The sequence below is a fragment of the Myxine glutinosa genome, chromosome 5 (genome assembly GCF_964187855.1).
Source record: "Myxine glutinosa chromosome 5, kmMyxGlut1.1, whole genome shotgun sequence".
Taxonomy (NCBI): domain Eukaryota; kingdom Metazoa; phylum Chordata; class Myxini; order Myxiniformes; family Myxinidae; genus Myxine; species Myxine glutinosa.
Genome location: NC_136265.1, coordinates 115,653,427 through 115,660,373, shown reverse-complemented (window position 1 = coordinate 115,660,373; position 6,947 = coordinate 115,653,427). Strand labels below are relative to the sequence as shown.

The following is a 6,947-nucleotide window of genomic DNA, read 5'->3' as shown; positions in this document are numbered from 1 at the left end:
CATATTCGCAACATTGCACCCTTCTCTACCCTCGGGGCGTCCCGACCCGATAAATTTTTACCTACTTTAGTGTGGCACGCAATGTAGTTCCCTCTACTATTAACTCTACCCTGAGTGCGACAGTTTTACAGATATTCACAAATGAGTAAATATGTCCCCCTGCGACGTTGCACCCTTCTCCTCACAGAAACACACCCACAGGATAACCGAATCCGGAAAGAATTCTCAAACTAAACATACAGCCGGTAGGGAGCATTATTTACAAGACTACGCTGCTATTTACACTACGATCCAGGACCTGTTTTTGGAGGAACACATGCAGATGTTATGCATAGAGAGAGAGCGCGCTTGCCAACATCGATACACCAACCCACGAGTGCTCTGTGGCCGACGGCCTTTAATAACGTGCAGAGCACCCTTCCCGAGCATCAACAGCACCACCCCACCACCAATCGGTGCAGTCACCATTGTTCATTGGAATAAAAATAAATTCGACAACCCCTAACCCTGCAGGTGTCTCTTGCTCTTCTTGTGGTGCACTTGGTGGTGTTAACTATTAGTGGTTCACCTGTATGGCATAGGTGCCACGTTGATCCATAGGTCCATCCCCGGGTGGTGCTTGGCCGCAAACGAACTGCGGTCCATTGTGGGTGGCCACAAACATTGCGGTCCATATGGTGTATCGATCCCGGCAGCAAACAGCGAAAGTGCAGGCCCACAACTGCGCAGCCAGCACCTCTCTCTCCTCTCTCTCTACCCCAAAGCCAGATCCTCGGAGGTGGGAGACAAAAGAAGAAACAAGTGAGTAAGGTGGTAAGGGCGCAAAAGTGCACGCAATGTAAGGTGATGCACACTGGGGGCACATGGGAACCAGGTGAGACAGGTACGTTCCTATCGTACGCCCCCCCCCCCCCCCCCACCAGGTAACCTACATGGCCCCTCCCTTACCCCTTACTGCATCCACAAAACACAACACTACCCATAAACATCTACTTTACAAATCGACAAACATCCCTACTGTCTTCCCCGTTCCTCCCATAAACCAAATTCGTCTTCTCTCCCTCCTAACCAATCAAATTTGCCATTTTCAACTCTCATCAAAATTTGCCATCTCCAACTGCACATCAAAATTTGCCATCACCAATTCATCATCAGTCCCTCCTAAGGAGGGAGAGATGGAATCACCCCAATGTCTCATCCACGTCGTGATGCGTCTCACAAATCCACACAGCGATTCATCTCCTGCAACAAAACAAAGAAAACACAGGTGTGGAGTCATCATCATCACCACAGGTAAGTGGCTGCGTATGGTGCAACAGGTTCTTCAATCCTAACTATTTCCTAAATGACTTTAACAACTTTACACTACCCGGGGTCTTTCTCCGGCCAAACCATTGGCCCTCTTACACTACGGGTTCTAAAAACCAATTCCCATTGGCCAAACTGTGGTGCTCTTCAATTTGGGGTCTCACTCCCCCGATTCATCTCCCGGTGCCCTCGTACAATTTCTGGGCTGCGACGTGTACCTCTCCCAGTGGGTCTACCCACCTGCACACCTCCACCACTGCAGTTGCCTCCGAGCTTACCTGCTCCTTACCCTAACCTAACTAACTGGGGCAGGCCCTCTGGCACTCTCCCCACTCGGTGCCCTCTCTGGCACTGGGCTACCCGGGTCCGTCCTCCGGATCCTCGGGCCCCATCCACAACTCTACCGGCTCCCAGAGCCCACCTGCGGCCTCACCTGGCCGACATCCTCACAGTGGTGGAGTGCCCAACCAACTACACACACTAACAGGCTACACGCCCAGCCATTTCCACAACACTAATGCACCCATTCACAACACCATTCTGCAACCGCACCACAAATGCCGAATATCCAACCACAACTTACCTATACCCTCTACCTAACACTTACACTACCCGCCCCGGGTATTCGTGAAAGGGGTCCACTCTTCCCCCATCCACACCTTCGCACCATGCACACCACTCCGTACCACTTACTCCAACTCCACACACCTGTACTTGCACACCTGTGCTCTCACACCTGGTGCCACCTGCACCCTTCTCTCCCCAAGCGCATTCGCGCTGATCCACAACACCCACTACTCACACACTGCTCCACACACCTGTCCAGTTGCACACCTGTGCAATCACACCTGTTCAATTCTCACACACACGGCATCATCTCAGCTAACTACTCCCCTCTGAAACTTGCGCTTCCCAGTCGTCCCTTTAAACTATTGCGCTCCCTCGTCATTATCATCCATACTAATCTACCTGCGTCCCCACTACAGGTATCAGTCACTAACTAAACCTTAACGTTACCTACTGTCATCTTCTAGGGCCCTATCCATATAACCTAACCCACCCGGGCTAGTTTTCACTGCCATACACCCCATAATCTATTGCGCATTTGCCCCACATGGGAAGGATGGTGGATTTGCCATCCCACCACATCGGGGTCTCTCACTACCAATTTTGCACATCAAATTTCAACAAATTAAAAATTTGCCAATCACTGCCCATCATCTGCCAATCACTACTGCCAATCCCTTGCCAATCATCAAATTTTGTTTTTCTCCAATTTTGGGTCCAAAACACTAACCTCATCACCCAGTCGACTCACTAATACCTCTCGGTGCGCCAATCCCTGTCCAAAGCCCGGCTTCGTAAAGCCAAGCAATGGATGCTGGTTGTTTTGTGCCAGCGGCTGGATGCGTCCGGCACTCGGTGCAGGGACGGAGGTTTACCCGGGCCGAGATCCCACGCACCATCTCGGCACGGAGCCATCCCATGGCTCGATCTCGGCCTGCCGGAATGCCTCACCAAAAAGTGGTCGCCATGACGACTCTTTCTATCGGGCCGCCCGCTCCGCCTAGTGGAGCACAGACGCGGCCGTTCAAAGCGAGGCCCAGCACGCACCGAGGGCCCGATTCGGCTATAAGTCGTTCTAAACTCTATCCCGTCTAACGTCGATGCTTCACCTGGACGCTTACACCCCGCAGCCCGTTCCTTGCTCACACATCCAGCCGTGCCCATGCTCCTCGTACCTTTCCTTACACACCCAGGTACACCCATTCCACTCACAGCCTTGGTCACACACCTGACCACCGAACACTTTGGCACACATTCTTTGCTCGCACATCTCACCAATACACCGCTTCGCGCCCCCTCTCCGCGGTCACCTCCTCTGTGACAATCACAGGTGTGCCCTCATTCGCACACCCAATCACGTGCCTCACCACCAACTCCAGCGTGCATTCCCACTCACGCTCTACCATTCCAGGTGTGCATCCTTCCATCCCAGGTGTACATCCTCGCTCACCTGTCACAACTAACTCACGCTCCATGTCACTCTCACTACTTTCACCTCCATTCCTGACAGCGCACTCACCCTTACTCTTGACAGCACACTCTCTCCCCATGCACCTGTCCGTCACACACCTTTCTCGCGCACACTCTCCCGTCACACCCTCTGTAACACTCACCACAGGTGGACACTCTTCCTTACTTCTGACAGCGCACTCTTTCCTCATGCACCTGTCCGTCACACACCTTTCTCGCGCACACTCCTGCGCACACTCTCCCGTCACACCCTCTGTAACACTCACCACACCGCGCTCCCATGTGCTCCCTCGCACACGCGCTACGACCGACTCACTCTCGCCAGCACCCTCACTCCTTGGCACACACTTTTTCCTCACACACCCCAGAGTCGGACTTTCTCGCACACCTCCTTTTTCGCACACCAGACCTGTCGCACACTTCACCAACGGCCTCTCACGAACACCCGGGTCCATCTCGACCCCCAAGCTTCTTAAATCACCTGGCGCATCATACGCACGACCATATTGGTCACCACTTACACCGGGTCCTCTTTCTCTTCGCTTCTCCTCCATCACCTGCGAATCCCTCATCCGGTTAATGAGCACATCATCACGATCCGAACACAGACTTTGGACCAATTCTTTTACTTCCTCCTTTATCTCTTTCTTATCCTCTCTCCGTCGCTTCTTAATTTCGCTCACCCCTTCTTCCACTTCTTCTAATTTTTGCTTCACCTCTTTTATTCCCCGGTACGTCTCCTCAAGCTCATCCTCTAAGGCTACCTTGACCGTTTCCATGTGCGTCCTCACCTGCCGGTCCTTCGTCTCCATAACCTCTATCACCTCGTCCAGCCTCGTTGTCAGTCCCTCACGTACCATCTGACATTCCCTCTTTGTCGCTATCAAGTCGTTTTTTATGTCGTTTTGTGTCGCTTTTAACCCTCCTAATACCGCAGTGTTCCTTTGAACCTGCTCCACTAACTCCGTTTGTCCCACCGTCAGCTGCTCCACCTCCTGCGTCAGGTCCTCTATGCCCCCTTGTAACTTTACAGTCCCCTTTCTCACCTCCTTCTCCATGTGCTCCTTACAGTGCCTCACCTCCTCGCGCACTCCTCCGACCTCCTCACTCACTCCTCTTCTGATCTCCTCTCCCATCACTTGCATCTCCTGCCCAGATGCCACCCTCATCTGCTCCATTTCCTCCCTGTGAGCATCCAGTTTGGTTTCTACCCCCCATTCTGACCCCCTCTATCTGCTGCTCCATTTGTTTAACTTCCCTTTCCGCTTGGTCCCTCATGTCCCTCAATTTGCCTTCCATACTGTTTTCTAACCCCTCTAACCCTTTTTGCATCCCTTCCATTTGATTCTCTTGAGCGGCCATTCTGTTTTCTACCCCCATTAACTCATTTTTCACCTCCTTTATCCCGTTGTCTAACCCCTCAAAATTTTTGTCTACCTTCTCACCAGTACCCCTCGCTTCGTCCCTCATTACCCCCATCTGGCTTCCCATTACCCCCAATCGCTCACTCCGAGCATCCATCCGGTTCCCCATTTCCTTCATTTGGCCCTCCAATCGCTCACTCCGAGCCCTCATCCGGTTCCCCATTACCCCCAATTGCTCACTCCGAGCCCTCATTTGCTCACAATGAGCATCCATCTGGCCCTCCAATCGCTCACTATTCTGGGCCATAAGGGCCTTCATTTGTATAAAAAAAAAGGTTCAAATCCATTGGCATCTCCGGTTCGACTACCGCGACCATGGGCGTGGCTAAATGTGGCGCCGCTGTAATCACGTGCGCTAGAGCGCCATTTTGTGCACCTGCTACCCTCGCTGTTTCGCTCTCCTCCTGTCCCTCATTTTGGTCCTGGATCGACCCTACCTCACTCTCCTTTACCGGACCCCAGCTGTCTTGATCCGCCATAGCGCGACTTTCAAAATTCGGTTTTTTTTTTATTTTCGTAAAACAAATTCAAATTTCGCCGTTATAATTTCGCGCGGGAAACGCGCTCCGAATCGATTCGGTCGAGCGCCGTACGCGCTCCGGCTCGATTTTCCCTCCCAAAATTTGGGCCTAACTAATTTAGTCCCGGGTTCGAATTCCACTCCTCGACACCAATTGTTACCGTACTAACACAATTGGTGTCCAAAATTTGGGCTAAATAAATTTAGTCCCAGGTTCGAATCCAACTCCTGACAACCAATTGTTACAGACGTGGCTTGGATGTTATTTACCGAGCGGTTTTATGGTATGACCACGTCTGCACAAGTTACCCGATTGTGCCCGAACGTTGACTAGTCGCGCGATGCTGGCTCAATAAGAAAAATAAGACACCCGGCTGGATTACAATAACACAATACGACACCAGGGGTTCAGTTCTCAAGACCTCCGGAGGAGGTTATATTAAGGCGGAAGGTTAGATTACAACTACAAGAGGGACAGCATAGAAAGACAAGCACTTAGACACACTCTTATATTAACCCCAACAGACGACAGATAAACGGGACAAAAGGCTGACTCACACGGGGGTTGATGAAAAGGACAGCGGGTATCGATGGCTCAAGGTGCACTCTTGGCTCAAGGCAGAATCGACTCGGTCCGGTCCAGAGATGCAGGGAGGTCACAGCGCTCGGAAGGCGACGTTCTTTCTCCAAGCTGAGGCGCATCTCTCGTCACATCCGGCGCGGGGCCGCGTATATCCGGCGGGGAGTGACACGCCCTCGGCTCGTTAGCTCCGCCTCGTGGAATCGGCACGTTGCTTCTCATTGGGTGCGTGCGGGGGGGTTTACCAGGCTCCGCCCTTGACGAGGAGCTGACAAGGAGCCCCTTCGTGGTAACCCCGTGGAGCGCATGGTCTGGAGCTAATCGAGCCGGTGTGAGGACGCATCCTCCCCCGCTCCGCCGCCATCTCCTCTGTTGTTGTTGTAATTGTTGGGGAAGAAGATGGAAGGAGGTATGGGAAAGGTCCTAAACTCACTACTGATGCCATATAATCACATTCTGGTGCAACGAAGAGTCATAATTAATGGAGACGAGGCCTTAACTGACATAGAATAAGAATAACTAGGAAGATGTCCGAAAGTTGTCTACGTGTGGTGCGGTGGACCTGGGCACGACATTTAATGGGGGAATAAGGGGAAGGTCGGCTCTACTGATTGTTATTTACATGCAATGGGGACTAGGGAATGGGGGATCGGGGAAAGTTGGGGAGTATTGGAGAAAATAGGGGAATATTTACAAGCGGATATGGAGGCCAAATTCCATATTCGCAACAATATATATATATATATATGTGTATATGTGTATATATATATATATGTGTGTATATGTGTATATATATATATATGTGTGTATATATATATATATATATATATATGTGTATATGTGTATATATATATATATGTGTGTATATATATATATATATATATATATGTGTATATGTGTATATATATATATATATATATGTGTATATATATATATATATATATGTGTATATATATTATATATATATATATGTGTATATATATATATATATATATATGTGTATATATATATATATATATATATATATATATATGTGTATATATGTGTATATATATATATATGTGTATATATGTGTATA

General features: G+C 50.1%; 2 protein-coding genes across 4 annotated transcripts in view; one reads left to right on the top strand and one right to left on the bottom strand.

The window, feature by feature from the left end:
* The window catches only part of LOC137427197 (amine sulfotransferase-like), a 490,514-nt gene that overhangs the window by 336,808 nt on the left and 146,759 nt on the right, over positions 1–6,947 (bottom strand). The window lies entirely within an intron of this gene.
* The window catches only part of ZUP1 (zinc finger containing ubiquitin peptidase 1), a 133,809-nt gene that overhangs the window by 64,335 nt on the left and 62,527 nt on the right, over positions 1–6,947 (top strand). The gene's annotated exons all lie outside the window — the stretch shown is intronic.